This window comes from Dermacentor silvarum, chromosome 10, assembly GCF_013339745.2.
Source record: "Dermacentor silvarum isolate Dsil-2018 chromosome 10, BIME_Dsil_1.4, whole genome shotgun sequence".
In the NCBI taxonomy this organism is placed as follows: Eukaryota; Metazoa; Arthropoda; class Arachnida; order Ixodida; family Ixodidae; genus Dermacentor; species Dermacentor silvarum.
In genome coordinates, this window is record NC_051163.1 from 36,326,172 (window position 1) to 36,342,848 (window position 16,677).

The 16,677-nt window shown below is 48.1% G+C and overlaps 1 pseudogene; it reads right to left on the bottom strand.

Moving 5' to 3' along the window:
* Positions 1-865: 865 nt before the first annotated feature.
* LOC119431459 (DEAD-box helicase Dbp80-like) lies at positions 866-5,639 on the bottom strand (annotated as a pseudogene).
* Between the last annotated feature and the right edge of the window lie 11,038 nt (positions 5,640-16,677).

A 16,677-nucleotide genomic window follows, 5' to 3' on the forward strand; every position in this document is an offset into this window, starting at 1 on the left:
TCGCTTCTTAGGAACTCCTCCCACTGTTCCTTTGTGGCAAGTATAGAGTTTTCTATGACTAGGCACAGCCAGAGCATGTGATCGAAAGAGATACAGTCCCGCATTTTTTTTAACTTAGGCATGCATGACTTGGTACGACGACGCGTAGTCTTATCACCACATTTATGGCACTGTAAGCCAGGCTGGCCCTAATTGCCATCACTTACATTCTTGCTGTGCTCTCTTAGTCTGGTGTTTATGCATCTGCCATTCTGTCCAATGTATTCGCGCCCGCAAGCTGGTGTTGAATTTTGCATGATTTCTTCTCAACACCAGGATCGTTTTGTCTCTTGTGACGAGGGTGTCGTATATCGCGCGCCGTTGGCTTGCGGGCGCAAATACATTGGACATATAAAACCAGACTAAAAGACTAACGTATAAAAACCAGACTAAAAGAGCACAACAAGAATGTAAGTGACGGTAATCAGGGCCAGCTTGGCCTACACTGCCGCAGATGTGGTGATAAGACTACGCGTCGTCGTACCAACTCATGCATGCCTAAGTTCAAAAAATGAGGGATTGTATCACGACAGAAAGATCAGTGCGCCAGAGAGATAATCGACTCGGTGAAGATTGCTCGTGCGGAAGAGAGGTGTGTAAGCATGTCATCAGTAACACTGATCAAGAAAGAACTACGGTTTTTAGATGGTTGGTGATTGTCTCTATTGTCGTCCCTTCCTTGTTTTTTTTTTCGCCATGTTACAGAAGTTGCAATGAACAACCTAGCCCAGCAAGCCACAATTGTGCAATAATGTTTATTCAAAAACCGGTCGTCTATCGTTACATTTACTTAGTGCATAAATATCATATGTAATACTAGATATAACTAGATAATGGTCTGCCCAATAGCCAGCACACCGTAGATGTTGGAGATAGAGAACTTCTCTTCCTTGCTCGAACACACCACATAGCACTCCTTCATTGTCTCCACGCTTTCTTCTGCCTTGCGCTACCGGATCACCTCGGGGTTGTAGCTGATCATTATCTCTGCAAACTCCATCACATGCTTGTCGTATGTGGCTGAGAACAGCATATTCTGGCAGTTGGGAGAAAGCAGCCTGCAAGGACATATGCCACATTACAATTTAACCGCTGAACTACCAAACGGACACTAATCAACAAAAAGAAGCTACTTAAGCAATCATTCATGTTTCATATTAGGCTATCTAGCAGCCGTGACACGTTGTAGTGGGGTATAGACATGACATGGTATAGACATGAGATGTGTTAATAATACTGAATAATTATGCGAACAGATTGAAAAATGCACCAGTGCAACAAATGAGCATTCTGATCATGAACACACAGAATATAGCAGAAACAAAAGTAAGAGGCAAGCAATACAGATGCATTTATAAACCTAAATAGGCACTGCATTTGCTGCGTTTAGCTGTGTTCGATTTTTCTGCTTCTTTTGTTCTTCAGTCTTTAAAAACAACTCTACCATTGTAAGTTATAGAGTAAAATATTGGCCATATACATACATCCTTCTATGCAGTTGTATGACACATCAAATCTTAGCTTATCCAATCACCTGTGATAGCAATTCTACAAATGATTGCTGCTTTAGTATTGCATAGTGCTGTAACTATACACAGCTGGACATGCCAGCTAAGCTGAAGCATACCCTATCAAGACATAACACAACGCTAAGCAAATCTGCACAGCCATTATGAGCCAGCGCACAAGAATATAAACACTGAGGGTGCTCACTTGTGGATGCGTATGGACTGGTCAATGATGCCCGTGCATGGCAATCATGATGTCTGCCTCATCCAGCACAAAGACTTTGATGCGTGACAGGTCAAAGAAGTTGAACTTCAAGGCCCAGTCAACGATCTTTCCTGGTGTGCCTAGGATTACGTGGTTTTGGATCTTTTCTCCTCGTGACACTGAAAAGCACAGAAACATAACCTTCACAAATTGTGGACGATGGCAGCCAGTACATGTCTCTTTTATAGAATGCACCAATGTCCCAGTACAATCAGTGTCATCTTATTTTCCAACATTAAAGGGGAACTGATGCAAAATTGTTGTCTCGCCTTTTGTTGCTTTGCTAATAATCGGCACATCGGTAATCACGGTGTGACTGCTCAATATGTCGAACATGCAAGAAATCACGAATTATAAGGTTTTAATGTGTCAAATTCAAAAAGCGCACCATGTTTTTCAATGTTGGGTTTGTTTACAAGTCATCTTTATAAGTCATGAAAATTGGGGGGGGGGGGGGGGGTCACTGATGCACGGGTGAATGCAGCAGTCGAAGCCACACTGTGATTGCCTGGTCGAAAGTTTTAGACGATGAGGTAATAGGGGAGAGAAGGTGCAAAGTACAAAGGGTGTTGCACACTTTAAGAGAACGGACAGCCAATCCCTCACTTTAAGAGAACGGACAGCCAATCCCTCGTAGTGGGTACAAGCCACGAGTTCAGAGAGTAGTCTTCCAGTCCTAAATCATACCCTCAATGAAATTTCATATCAAATGGTACAAAGTTTTACCAACGAAAACTAATCCATGCAATTAGGAACGCTTTTCTAAAAATCTGCTATTAGAAGGAAGGTCAAAAGTAATTAGCCTTAGACTGAAACCAACATTAGCATGCCTCCAGTTGCTCATGTTTTTATGTTTCAGCAGAACTTCACCAGTAACACACACAGTAAACCTTGTAGCTACGTTCGCCTCTGAATTATGCGTGAAATTTCCAAAAGATCAATTTCGAGGACTTACTTCTGTGTAACATAGCAACCAGAACAACGAATCGCTGGAGTGTTGGGTGTTATATTCTCTGGCTTAGCCAATCAGCGAAAGTTATATGCCAAAAGTGATCGATCCTGAGTACAGCCTCAGTGCACACCATGAGGCCAATCAAAACATGTAGATAAATATGCTGTCTCCTCACAATTTTTTGCCGACCACACCCATAAAACATAAATCATATATTGGCCGCTGCAACGATTGAAATTAATGTCAGTGCTGCTCTGGTTACTAAGAGCAGGACTATAAGTCATTAATTCCTACCGTCTTCACTTACAGTTAATAAAACGACATTCAGCCTTGGCTGTGTAACAAGTACCCGTGCAGCTGCTTGAATTATTGGAGCTTTACTCTGACACTGCTTTTAATATTGCAGTTTCTAAAGGATGAAAGCACTGTTTGGTCAACCAGAAGTCCTTACATGCAACACAGTACAGATAGCTTGCAGCAATGTTGTGACAGCTGCCTTATTAGAACACTGCTAGCACATTAGTAGCATGCTATACTTGTCTAAATACATTTATCGCCAAGCTTGTTTGTGCCTGTGCACAAAAGCCCAAACATTGCGTAATTACATTACAGGCACGCTAACTGTAGCAAATATGGCAGATAACCTACTAATGAATAGCTTGCTTACACACTGTTTTCACTTGTTCCTTTACAAACAATGCTCTTATAATGTCCACCCGCCCCCCTCGCTCTTCACGCAGAAAATTTTCTACATATTGTATATCGCTAGGCTCGTCCCTCTTATCAGAACTGCTAGAACACTGGAGGCTGCAAATGTCGTTACTGTCAGCAACGCTCTGCCCAGCGACACATTAGGCTGCTCTTTGAAGTTGTCACATGGTTAGCCACTTGGCGCACGAGTTTTAAAAACTTTTGGCAAAGCTGTTTAAGCTAGCCGAAATAGAATACAAACGTTCTTGCCCAGGCGGGATTCGAACCCGCGTACCCCCGCGGTTACAAAGCGAGCGTCGTAACCACTAGGCAACACAACCACGCCAGTAGAGCATGCATTTGTTGTTGTTGCCTCAAAACATGGCTCGTACCCACAGGGGGGATTGGCCACATTAGATTTGAAATGTGCGTCTAACAAAACAAAATGGGAGAAAGGCAGATTTAATACAAAGCAATATTCAACTCAGTGCCATGAGAAAATTTGCATGCATTTATGCGAAAATTCGTCCGAGCTGGCGGGCGCGTTCGTACGCTCGTGCTCTGCGAGGTGACGAGGTTTTGTGCGGTATGAGAGCGAGAGAGAGACGCATTCAAGGAGCCGGTCTCAAGGAACGCGATGTCGGCATGGGAACGTGGTGCAGGCATTGGAACGCGGTTTCGGCATTGGAATGCGGTTGCGGCATTGGAACGCGATGTCGGTGTTGCAAGCTGCGCTATGCAAGGCGCAGTGACGGCCGTAAGTCCGAGACGCCGCGAGAAAAGAAATTATGATCATCATGAGTGATAAGATTGAAAAGTTCGCGCGCACTTACTGAAAATGCTGAGCTACGATCGCCCAGCTTCGCTGTTTCAAGCGTTGCGTGGCAAAGTCATTTGGGGAGGCACTTTGCAGGTTGTAATTTCTTAGCAATGTTGCCCTTCAGTCATTTTCTATTTCTGCTCCTCCGCCTCAGGCTATCATTGCCCGACATTTTGAGAACGGCTGTCAATGTCTGTTTTAAGCTAATTCACTTTGACGTGGGAGCTGAAAGATGGCAGGGACTTCAGATAACTGCACGCAAAGATAAGCCACATTCAGTTTAAAGCTCAACAGAATGTTTTTTGCTATGTGCCCAGCCTTAATAAGGCACAGTCAACGACTGAACAAATTTATCGCAGGGCGCATAATTTAGGGGGTTGATAAGGCTTGCAATACAGCATGCACCATGCAACACAGCAGGGCAGACAATGCATGCACACGTAGACGGATAAAGAGAGGAGGAACCTCACATGTGTCTCCACGCACGGCATAGCAGAAGGTGATGGTGCAGAATGTTGCCATCCTCTTAACCACCTCGCCAGTATGAACGGCCAGCTCGTACGTGGGTGACAGGATCAGCACCTGCGCGTACCGCTGCTTCTCGTCCACTCGGCTTAAGCTGGCCAGAACAAAGGCGGCAGTCTTTCCCGTGCCGCTCTGTGACTGGGCAATCATGTTCAGCGGACGGTCAGCCAACAGCAGAGGTAGTGCAGTCTCCTTGATCTTGGACGGTTCGTTAAAGCCACAAGCGTACACGCCTTTCAGCAGTTCAGGGCGCAGACTCAAGTCTTCAAACGTCGTGACCGAGTGCAGTGGCGACTTGGGGTCTTTGCGCTGGACCTCCACGTCGTGTGATGTGGGCACAAGACGCGTCCGGAGTAATCTCTGCAGCAGTGATATCCCCGCCAGGGTGACCACTGAAACGAGGAGTGTGTAGTGTAACCACGTTGTCGTCTCGCTCACTAAAACAACACTCTTTGCAATACTTACCGGGCCCATGATGTCCTGAAGGCGCTCGTTCGCTACCAGCGCCGCTGGATGTTTCGCGGTAGCCGCTTGGACCAGCGTCTCCAGACCCATCGATGTTAACCCCGGACACCTGCAAAACGAGTATTTGTGAATACTGCTGTTTCTCACAGCGTTCTCCGTACCTTGTCAGTGAGCCTTGAGAGTAGTTTCTCTTGCTCGTCTGCGTCGTGAGCCCAACTTGACATATTATTCTGCCAGGTAAAAACTTCTTCGAACACGGGGCGAAGTCCTGGTGGTACCGGTGCAGAAGCCGACGGCAGGTCTTCAACTCCCGGTCCGGTGGCCGATCTTCTGATGGCGTCGCTTTCCATCGCTTCCTGGAACTCTCTTCTCTTGTGCCAGCGCGCCTCGCTTTTTAGCCGCTCTAGCCGATTCGTCTTTTGCTGATTGGCCGCTCAAAGCTGCGTGTTTGCTTCTGATTGGATGCCTTTTCTTTTTGTTTTCTCTTCTTGCGCCGCGTGTTCACGTGCGGGACGCTCTTTGACGTTGTCGTTTTCCACTCAGCACAGAATTCGCCTCCGCAAGCGCATTCCTTGTCGTCTGCTGCTTGTCTGTCTCCATCCACCGCACCGTGCCGCGCACTACACACATCACAACGTTGCACTATAATCGACGAGTAAAAACGTATAAAATTACCCTCTTATAATTTTATTTTTGTGGTTACCGCCTTATTTAGGTAACAGGAAAAGTTTGATGTACGAACTATTTGCAGCCTTGCGGAGGAACAGTGGCTGGCGGTTATGAGGGCCGAGATTTGGCGGGTCAGTCTGTGAGCACCTGGCAACCCTGGTCATCATTATCACTAATTCTGCAGTGGTGTTAGCGGTGTTTGTGGACGCGTTCCGCGACACCAGCCACCGAGGTTGGGTGGGCGACGTCAAGACGACAAGAGGAGCCTACATTACGAGCAGACAACAATGGTGTCGTCTGCTGCTGCTCTTCAATCTTCCCGGCTGAGCCACCCGCCGCGGTGGCTCAGTCAGCTAAGGCGTCGCGCTGCTGAGCATGAGATCGCGGGATCGAATCCCGGCCGCGGCGGCCGCATTTCGATAGAGGCGAAATGCAAAAACGCCCGTGTGCGTGCGTTGTAGTACACGTTAAAGAACCCCAGGTGGTCAAAATTAATCCGGAGCCCTCTACTACGGCGTGCCTCATAATCAGAACTGGTTTTGGCATGTATAAAAGCCCAGAAAGAAGAAGAAGAAGAATCTTCCCGGCAAAGCTAAAGCAGGCACAGCAGCAAACCGGCGTCCATGTTTGCAGTTTCTTTCTGTTGGCCCATGAGTGAAGAAAATGTATCAAATAGACGGCGTGGAGAGCAGTTCTGGGGCCGCTTGCACCAACATATAAGAACGAAAATAACGAATTTAACATCGCGATAATAAATGTTCTCTAGTCAACGACTTCTGAGCATTTGTGCCAGGGAATGTCTGGGCACGGCCGTGGTCTGGGGAACCGCCAGTTGCAAATAGTACCGGCTCCGCTAAGCAACTCTGCTGCCCGCAATATAAAACGCCACTCGAGCGTCCGTGCGCATGTCCCACGTTCTGGCGCTTATCTTAGCAACAAGTAAATGAGGGGCTGTGTTAGCGGAGCGATGGGCCGGAATAGGAAACAAGTAATATATAATAAAGAGAGGTGTAAATGGCCGAATGAATGGAAAAAAAACACCGGCCAAGCACTCCGTACAAATGGTTAACCAGCGAAGCTGAAACGTGCGGACCCCGGTGTTTAGCAGTGGGTTAATCCCGACGCTGCATTGAAGCGTTTCTCAATAATGGTTACATGTTTGTGTTTCTAGTGGAACGCAAGCGCCAATGGCGGGCGGATGCTGCTAACCACGACACCGAGCTAACTCGCGATATCGAACATGCGTTCGACAACGGCGAGTCGAGGAGGCGGCATTGCGGGCATAGCAGCGTTAACGTGGCAACGGCGGGAACGCGTTCGCTAACCACGTCACTAACGGCGCTGCCAATGGCGCGCGCGCTTCGGTGCGACGTATAGAACGACGTAACTGACGGTGCAGCCAATGGAGACGTTTAGCGAAACACAGGAGAGACGGTTTTTCGTTTCGCCTAGCCATATACAGCTTTCGTTGTAATATGGAATGACACGCGTAAAAACGCCTGTGTCAACGCGTAGCAGCTGCGGCTTTCAGCGTTTCAGTTTGCCGCCTCGCCTTAGCGTCGAAGCCAACTGATGCAACGCAAGCCAACGCCGGTAGAAGTATTGAAACTGTGCTGATATTTCGCTGTGCGTCTATGTCAAAGATGAACTTGGTACGTTGAGCGGAGGACACTCGTGTGGAAGTTGAGTTTTATTGCGATAGCAATTATATGGACACTCAAAAGCAGATTTCTGCCGTCGGCGTCGCCGTGAGGTTCCGTATGACGTCAATGGAGATGAAATCGTCGCCGCGCGCCGAACGCTATCTGTGCGAGTGAAACGGGGCGAGGGGCGCGCGCTTTCACGGGGAGTGAACGCACGGCCGAGAACAAACGCGCGTTCTGCGCCGTGCTCCCTTAAGGGCTGCAGAAGTAGGCGTCTCTTTCCTCCTTTACAATCACCATATATGTAGAGCAAACGCGCCTTCTTCCGACGCGCGAGAGGCCGTGGGGGAGGGGGGGGAGGGGGAGGGGAAGGGAAGGGAGGCGACGTTTAGCTGCGGCACCAAGTGCCTATTTATATCAGAGGCTCCGGCAACAGTCACCAACGCCGCACGCATTTTGAGCGAACGCGGGCAAAACGCCGACGGCGTCGACAACAGTTCTGCGTGTTGCCGGTGCTGCTGCATGTCCAAGTTTATACAGCTGATAAAGCTAATATCATTACTCCGTATAGCTCTCTACAAATTTGCTATCGCAATTGATGCTTCGCCTTTCAGGTGAAACTGCGACAACTTTTTTTTAAACGCAGTTTAGTTATATTAGCGATATGCATGCAATACTGCGGCAGCAAGCACTGCATAAATTCCCATTGCAATGTGGAAATGCGATTTATACGAGGGAATGCAGGAAGTGTACTTAAACACGAATGCCAGGCAAGCACAGCTTATTGTAGATCAGCGGACGTTGCGCTTCATCAGCCACAGAGAACGAACGCTTACTGCGTTCATGTTAAGTCAACTGTTTCGTTTCACCATTGCGCTCACGCACGAAACACTTTACTCATCCGTCATAAATAAGAAGCGACATTCAGGATTTAATTGCTGGCATGCATGCGGGCACAGCCTTCCAAGGACACTGGCACAATGACGGTGTGATCCCGTTACATCATTCAAACAAGGCCTAACTTATACCGTGTGAATCTTTTCGTACGCCTCTTCAGGGCGCTGGTTACGCTACGCACAATTCTTAAAGCTGTGTACTCATGAACGTCGACAGCATCGCCTGCTGTGATCAAGAAATTCCCAGTTGCAAAAAAAAAAATTGTCACAGTTTCGCCCTAAGGGCGAAGGAATGAATGCGATAGCAAGACAGCAATTTCATACGAAGTGAGGTGAGTGGCTTTGGTAGCAATATGAATTGTAGTAAACATGAGCTTAGCAAGTAAGTAGGTGTGCTGCGGCGTAGGCAGACCGACCTGAAGAGAAACGCGATGACTACGACAGGGCGCGTGTGAAACGCCTGCGTACAGCACTCACATCGGCAGCGGAACGAAGAACCGCAGGCCGTACTCCGCTACGAAGCCGTTTGAGCGGAACGCTAGGGTGCGCCTACTGCTTGCTTTGTCGTTTTACAGCCACGCTGAGAGCGCGTGGCCGGCGTCTCTGAAAGGCGTGCGTGTCAAACAGTTTTACCCGAAAGGCGAAGCATCAATTGCTGTGGCAAATTAGTAGACAGCTATACGAAGGATAGTAGTTTTATCAGATGTATAAACTTGGACATGCAGCAGCACCAGCAACGCTACCGTCCCTCGCGCCCCTCCACGGCTTTTCGCGCTGCGGAAGAAGTCGCTCCATATATATAGTCATTGTAAAGGAGAAAAGAGACGCTCAATTCTGCAGTGCACCAGGGAGCTCGGCGCGGAACGCGCGTTTGCTCTCCGACGTGCGTTGGCTCCCCGTGAAAGCGCGCGTCCCTCGCGCCCCTTCACTCGCAATTGCAGCATACGGCGTGCGGCGACGATTTCATCGCCGTTGACGTCATACGGAACCTCACGGCGACGGCAGAAATCCGCTTTGAAGTGTCCATATAATTGCTATCGCAATAAAAACTGCAGAGCCACGACGACTTGAAGCAGTGGTTGCACAGCGTTGCTCCGACGCTCCCGGGGCTCCAAGTCCTCACGCAGCTCTCCTGTGATACGCATGATACGGTCGCGCCTGAAGGGGTATCGCCTGTGCAGCTGGCCCTCACTCAGAACGTCCAAGGGCTTTGTTCGATCGCGAAAAACACGCTGTCGCAAAAGCATCCATGCAGTGTACAATTCGTACAGCCAAGCTTCGCACAATCCAGCTTGGCCAGCCATGATGGAATGACTGGTTTGGTTCTAATTGTCCCTAGATTTTCTAGTTCTGCAAATGTTTCTTTGCTTGTCCCCAGCAGAAGTGCGGACTAGGAGTTGTCTAGGGAACATTTAATACTGCGATTTTAAATTAGTTATTATTTTCGCTATTAAATGTTCGTGCAAGCAGCCCATGGTGCATCTCCGGTTGGTTCCTCTCGTCATTTTGACGTCGCTTGCCCGGCCTTGGTGGCTGATGTCGCGGAACGCGTGTACCGATACGAATACATGTTCTAACACCACTTTTCAAGCCGCTTCGTGGACATTCTCGGAATCCAACGGGCCAGGGGCCTTTTTTGTTGTTTTACGTTTAGTAGAACTAGCCCCCCTAAAGCCAGTATTGTTTACCCACATCCAGCTGATTCATCTCGTCCACTGTTCTTTATTTTGGACCCTGTACACCTTCTGAAGTCGATCAGGAACAACTGGCTAAACCAGAGAAGCAGTGGGAAGTGCACGCATTCCTGATCCGAGCAGCATCTATTCTTACGGCATCATTTCAATCTGATTTACATGACACTGGGACGGAGTTGGAGAAAGGGCAGGCTGCTTGGTGAGTGGCTTCCTCAAAGTTTTATGTTTTAGAATGCAATGTCTTCATTTCTGTGAACTCTGAGTTGTTGCACTCCTCCTGTAGAAGAAAATAGCAATCACGGCACAACAAAAATCATCTCGATAGCCCACCTAGGTCGGAAGTTATTAGCGATTCAATTTGCACCTCATTCCCAGCCTAATATAAACAGACAAGGAGGGCATACAAAATCCGGTCACATCGGTATTAACTTCATCAATAACGTGGTAATAATTATCAAAGTCGAGTCCCAGTGAAGCAGAGAAACGAAAAAAAATCAATAGTTTGCACTAAGGAATATCGATTAATCGGTACGAGTGAAGAAAAGAAAACCCACGAATGTAAACAAAGGAAGCCATTTTCATAGAGTGATTAACCCTGCTTGAAATCTGTTACCATCTGCCATTATCAACGCTATTACCTCATAAGTATAGTATCACCGTATTCCTCAGACATCTTACATTCGAACGATACATATATTTCTTACTAAAATGCAGTAAGCATTCGTATTTTTGTGATTGAATGCGGCCATAAGACAGAATAACATTGGGAATTTGTATACAGTACAAATCTAAATCTAAATGAATCGTCAACAATAAGCCTTATTCATCGGTAAAATTAAGTCATTGTATTCTACGAACGACAGATTATCTTATTCAATAGTTATTTTTTTTTAATTTCGTAGAGCAAATTGGTTATTAGCGTTTAAATTTATCCCTAGGCGTGGTCAGGTGTAGCTTCATGGACGCCGCCATTTTGAATACAATACCGCGTTGAGAGCATGAACTTGTCACTGAAACCGAAACTCGGTCGCTGTGCCCGCTAAATTTAGCGAAGTGGAAACTTTTTCGTAACTGCATTTTCATGCTTTGAGTGGCGCCTGACACCGGCAAAAAGAAATAACGCCGAAATCTCGTGGGGCTATACTAGTCCAAGTGCAACCAAATTAAGAAGGCCCACTAAGCTTCAACAAAGTCACTCCCTCACCAGAACACGAATTGGCCTCCCTGGTGCAGTATTTGGCCACTACCTCCCTCATGACTCCTACAATTAACCCATGGACCTCGGTCCCCAGCGGCTGCGGAGCCCCTAGCTGACCAAGGTGGCGGTCAGACCTGCGACGCGGCAGAGGGTGCTAAGAATATTTGGGTCCGGACAGGCCGCCAATGGAAACTGAACCTGGCAACGTTCAACATGCGGACCCTATCGAGTGAGGCTTGCTTAGCAGGGCTACTTGAAGAATTATCAGGTATTGCCTGGGATATTATTGGCCTTAGAAGAACTGGTGAGGCTTATACAGTGTTTACTAACGGCCACGTCCTCTGCTACAGAGGTATTCCAGATAGGAGAGAATTCGGAGTAGGATTTCTAGTCCATAAGGACATAGCGGGCAACATTGATGAATTCTGCAGCCTTGATGAGAGGGTAGAAGTCGTCGTAATAAAGCTGAATGGGAGGTATATAATGAAAGTTGTACAAGCCTACGCCACTTCTACCACATGGTGTGGGCTTGCCCATCCAACCCTGCCTTCCCCCCTTACCCAACCCTACCCGGGAGGACTGGGAGGCTGCCCTGCTTGGCGGCTCAGACCTACGGGCCCAAAAGGCCCTGGTTAAGCGCGCCCAGGCGGGAGCTACCGCCACTGGGGTCCCGTACTAGGGACTCCACCTAGTGTTTGTAAGGGGCGGCCTCCTCAGGGTCGTCCCGAGCATACCTCCTGATACCTCCTCAGCCCGCGTAGGACGGGCTCGAGGGACGCCGAGGTGTAGGCGAACGGGACTGACGGCGTTGCGGCGAGGGCGAGTGGCTAGAGGTGTTTCCCCGAGAGGGAAGGCCGGCATGATATGGTTCACAAAGGGGTGACAGAGACCGAGGGTCTCGGTCGAAGCGGCGATCAGCATATGGTCAAGGCGAGGAGTACCAGCGGCTACTACGACAGTGGCGGTAGATGTGACCGACCCGGGAGCAAGCAAAGCAAATTGGCCTGTCATGCGGTGTTCGCCACTCAGAGGGGTTCCGATATCGATTCGGGAACGACTGGCGAGGTGCCGCAGAGGCAATGACAGGAGCGGTAGGGGTGGGACGTGGGCGGACGGCAGACTGGATGTCCATGTCTGCAATTTCTTGGCGGACAACAGCTTGAATGAGCGAGATGGTCATGTTGTCGTGCGTATGGGGAGAGTGAGAACTTGGAGCCATAGCCTCAAGTTCGCGACGGATGACCTGTGTCAAGCTTGGCGTGGCGGGCGGATGTGATGCCGGAGGGTTGTTGCAGGAGGAAGTGGCAGCCGTATTCAGAAGTCGGTCGAAGCGTTGTACGATGCGTTTGCTCTTCGCTGGCTCAAAATTTCGGCATTCATTTAGCATTGCTTCAACCGTTGAGCAGTTCCTGCAAAGCGGAAGGCAGAACGCATCGTCCGCGATGCCCTTCAAGATGTGTCCAACCCTATCGGCCTCCCGCATGTCCGCGTCCGCTTTACGGCAGAGAGCCAGAACGTCTTGAATATACGCGACGTACGATTCGGTTGGTGTCTGGACACGAGACGCAAGCTCTTGCCTGGCCTCTATTTGACGTCCAACAGGTCTTCCGGAAAGATCACCTAGCTTTTCCTTGCAGGAGTCTCAGCTTGTAATTTCGGTTTTATGCGTCTCGAACCATACCTTCGCGGCTCCTCCCAAGTAAAAGATCACGTTGGCCAGCAAAAATGTGGCATTCCACTTCTGCTTACCGACGCGCTCATACGACGTCAGCCAGTATTCGACGTCGACCTTGCCAGTGCCAGCGAAGATTCCCGGGTGACGTAGTGGGTTAGTACCACTTCCGCTGGTGTCTGAGCGGCGGAGGCAGCGTCAGCGTCGGAGGCAGCGTCAGTAGCCATAACAGCGGAACCGATGTGACGCCCGCTGCGAAGATCCAGGGCCGGCTTGTGGTGAGATTACCCCGCACTTCCACCAAAATGTAACGGGGGAAAATACATGTATTTACAATATATATACTTAGAGGTTGTAGCACTGCAGGGTACCACCATCTACCGAGTTCCGAGACACTTCAGTCGCTTCTTCACCAACCAACGTCATTTGGTTCATAGCGGTACAAACTCGTACGTGACAATATCTTGAAATACAATAAGTGAGGCCATACTCGACATTCGCCTACGAGACGTTGTAGTAGAGTTTGCGAAGTTGATTTGCCGCTCTACAACGGCGTCTGACTATTCAGAGTGCCGATGTGTTGAATGCTTCCACATGACAGCATGTACTTGAGTGACTGACGACGTGAAAGAGCGAAATAAGTTAATGCTGGAAAAGAGCAAAGGTCAGCGTGAAGCACGAGCTTCATTCAGATTTCCTACTCCGCACTCTGGGAAGGGGAAAATGGAAAGCATAGGAAGAGGAAGTTGATGGTAAGGGGTTAAGGGGTTGAAACAAGTGCGTGAAAATAAAGCTTGTAAGGAGCTATGGCCGCTGGCTGCCAGAACAATACTCTTGCTGTGCGGCCGCGTGCACAGCCTCGCCTGGTTGTATGGTAACGTTTACTTACCTTCGCAAGATGAATACTGATATCATCTGTGGCCAACGCTCTAACTTCTTATCAGAGCGGCTGCTCCTGCCAAAATCGCTTACATCGCGGTTTCTGGCCGAACGAGGGAGAACTCACAAAATGCAATGACCAGCGTAGTGTACACCTGCACAAAGAGCACGTCAGCACAAGATGTAAAGATTCATTTCAACGAACACGGGTTTATAGTGCATTGGTGTCATCGACCGCAGTGTCACCTGAAAATTCAGAGCAACGATCGTCCAACAACTGACAATGAACTGCCGGTCCCGCCACTCCTGGCAACCCATCTTTAACGATCCAATGTCGATGCAGTAGGAATGCCTATTGTCCTGTGCATCGCTGTATTCTTACCCGCGTTTGTGGCAGACTACCAGGTCAGAACTGGTAGTTTAGTGGTTTCATGACCAAAGAAAGTTGCTTCCCGTCAGGGAAGACGCAACTGAGTGGTACTGATGTTCAACACTTAGCACAGATTAGATAACAGTGGCCATAGAGGCCACTGTGTATTCTGGCTACGCCTGCAACAATTTCTGCCGTTGTGCGTCAAGGCGAAGATGGTCGCTAATAGCACGTTCTGTGGTGGACAGGCCCCCGTGGGCCCGGTGAAGCATCGGTAATAGTGTCCCCAGGAGTCCTGTTTAATGTAACAAGAACGCTGGTCACAAAAAGGGCATTTATGGGCTTCTAGTGAGTGCTTCATGGTAAAATGTTCCTTTACTACTGCTGCTGTTGCTGCTGCTGCTGATGATGATGACGATGACAGTGATCCGTAGGAGCAAATGACGCTTAATTCTGCAACCCTTGAGGGAGCACGGCGAAGAGTCGTCAGCGGAGAAGGAGTCGGAAGTGAAGTGGATAGAGGAAGAGAGAGGCTGACTGATAGCCGACTCCACCATGTGCAGAAACAGACAGGTGACGGTCCTCCGCAAAGGCGCCAGCGTTGTAGCGGGCGCTCAAAGGTGGCGATTTCAGTTGCACCTACAAACAACCAGCCTACAAACCACCTGCCTACAAACTATAAACTACAAGCTACCAGAGCGGTAGCGATCTCGGACTACACGAGACGTTGGCTACGGCGCCTGCTCACCTCCATCTACGTGGACCCCCGAGTGGATAGTGACAATGCTCTCCCATCAAACGGCCTTTCCAGGAGAGACCGTTCCAAGCTCCTGCGCTTACGTACTGGCTGCACCTGGAAAGCGGCCCGGCTGTCCGCCAAGGGCCACGCCACGTCACCTGCCTGCTAAAGATGCGAGGACCCCGAGACTCTGGAACACCTTATCTGCGACTGCAGATTCTTGGCGCAAGAACGCTCTAAAGTCATCACCACCTACAGACGCCAGAGCCTTCCGACGGTCAGAGAGACTGAATACTGCAGCGGCTGCTGCTGCTGACCTCTGCCATTGGCACATACCCACCACATGTTATCGCTAAGGACGTGCGCGGTGTGAGGAAAAACTAATTTATTATCTATATATTATTTTGATCGAATATTAGCTATTATACTATCATTACAAGTAACTGCTACTAAAATTTCAAAAATAAGTTACTAATACCGGAGTAAGACGTATACATCAATATAAGATAGAAAGAAGTAAGCTGATTCAAAATAATAAAGAAATAAGAAATAAACCAATCTTACTCGTCTCATGCCTTAAGGCCGCGCGTGCATGTAATCCAACGCTATGCGCTTGTCTTCTGCAAGCGTGTGCATCTGTTGTTTTCATCGTATTCAGAGCTCAACAAGTTGTAAGTCATACCTTCGTTTCTGAAAAATGAAATATTTTGGGGCAGATAGCGTGAGGATTCTATAATAGGGAGATTCACTACTCCTGCACAAGAGGAAGAAACTGGGCAACACCAACACACTCTGTTAGGTAACGCCATAGTCTCCTAATTAACCGCACCTGCCTTCTATGGTGAATATACTAGCGTTAAGTAAAAAAAAAAGGAATTGAGAATGATGCTTGGATACCACAGTTCCTAGAAGGGCTTCCAGTGCACATAAAAAAAAAACAACCTCACGGCTGTTCTAGACAGACTGTGATATATTATATTGCAGCAAAGGGCATTCTAGTGGTGGGATTATTACATAGACTGAGCAACAGTCAATCAGGGATGCGTAGGGCCACCTTGTCATCAATCTACCGTATGTTTGTTATACTTTTGGGTGCCTTCCTATAAATTTCTCACCCTTATTCTTCTGGAAAAGCAGGCGATAAGCCTTTGTTTAGGGCTGGCTAAATTTGTAGCAAAGGCAATTTTGTATATAGAAACAAGAATTCCTTCTCTTTTTACTTGGTTTCGATTACTTACAAACATCTTACTACAAACGATTACTGTACAAACATCTTTAAGGGCGTACGAACCACCAATAAAGCGTTGCCAAAAAGCGTTCAATTCTCAGCCTAGTATGTTATTTCAATGTATATTCGCCTCGATTCCATGCACGTGAAATTATTTTGTACAAGCTGTTCTCGGTTCGTTGAACGTTAGAATCATTGACGTGAAGCCCATTTGCTACGGGGAAAATTCTCTTCTCATCATATTTCACAATATTTTTTCAAGTAATTGAAAACACCTGTCTTACCGAATATTAAGTGCTACTTTACAAGATTATTTAATCAAATCACAGAAAATGTTGTTCTAGGGACTGATGCTACGGGAAACGAAGAAAAATGGGGTGTTAATATATTCAGAACTATTCTGGATTGACTCTTTTCCCTTCGGC